The sequence below is a fragment of the Marmota monax genome, unplaced genomic scaffold (assembly GCF_021218885.2).
Source record: "Marmota monax isolate L192 unplaced genomic scaffold, Marmota_monax_Labrador192_F-V1.1 WCK01_AAM20220418_F8-fsc00067, whole genome shotgun sequence".
Taxonomy (NCBI): Eukaryota; Metazoa; Chordata; class Mammalia; order Rodentia; family Sciuridae; genus Marmota; species Marmota monax.
The window spans coordinates 1,502,142-1,503,097 of record NW_026695065.1 but is presented as its reverse complement, the minus strand read 5'-3'; the positions used below and the strand labels follow the sequence as shown (position 1 = coordinate 1,503,097).

Genomic DNA, 956 nt, shown 5'->3' with positions numbered 1-956 from the left:
CTTAATGGAGTTACTGTCTCAGCATCCATGTATGGGCCTGATATAAATTATGTAAAATCCAGTCATAGTTCATCATTTTGGGCCTAGTGAAAACTTCCTATAATCCTATGTGGATATGAAGTGTTTTCCAAAGACTCATTTGTTGAAGGCATATTCAGATGTGGGCTTTTGAGAAGTAATTTGACCTGATTATCTGACTTTATCAGTGGGTTAATCATTTGAAGACATAGGGCTGGGGATATAGCTCAGTTGGTAGGGTGTTTGCCTTACATGCACAAGGCCCTGGGTTCAATCCCCAGCACACTCACACACATCCACACACCCATGATGATATTATTGGGAATAGTAGTTGGTGGGAGCTTGTTAAAGTAGGTAGATCCCTAGGTGCATGCTCTGGCCCCTCAACCCACTTCCTGGCTACCAGGATTTGAGAAATTTTCTTCTGCCACACCCCTCCATCATGACATTCTTATTCTGCCTTGCCTCAGGCCCAAAGAAAATGAACTGGCTATCTATATACTGAAACCATGAACCAAAATAAATATTTTCTAAGTTATTCATGTCAGGTATTTGTCACAGCAGTGAAAATCTGACAAAGACACCTCCCCACCCAATATGGTTGTTTGTGATGTATCTCACTTGTTTCTCACGCACCATTTGACATATCACACATTGCTTACTATGATAATACCTAATTGTAAATGCCAAAATAATGTAAATAAGTTTCTACTTCAAGGATGAATGTAAGGAAAAAGTAGTTGGTCAGGGTCCCTCCCCTGGATGTTCAGGAAGCAATGACTAAGATATCTAATGTAAGTCAGGAACAACAACTGATGCATATTCTGTAACCTGTGATATCATACTTGGCATGATGGATGCCTACTTTGTAGCAATTTTGTATATAAGCTGAACAGGACTTTCTGCTGTGCAGATTGCCCATCCATAGAAAAAAGGCA

General features: G+C 40.1%; 1 non-coding gene across 1 annotated transcript; it reads left to right on the top strand.

Annotated features, from left to right (window-relative positions):
- The first annotated feature begins 234 nt into the window (after window positions 1-234).
- On the top strand, window positions 235-307 carry Trnav-uac (transfer RNA valine (anticodon UAC)). Its single transcript has one exon. It is a non-coding gene; the product is annotated as a tRNA-Val (tRNA).
- Window positions 308-956: the final 649 nt, after the last annotated feature.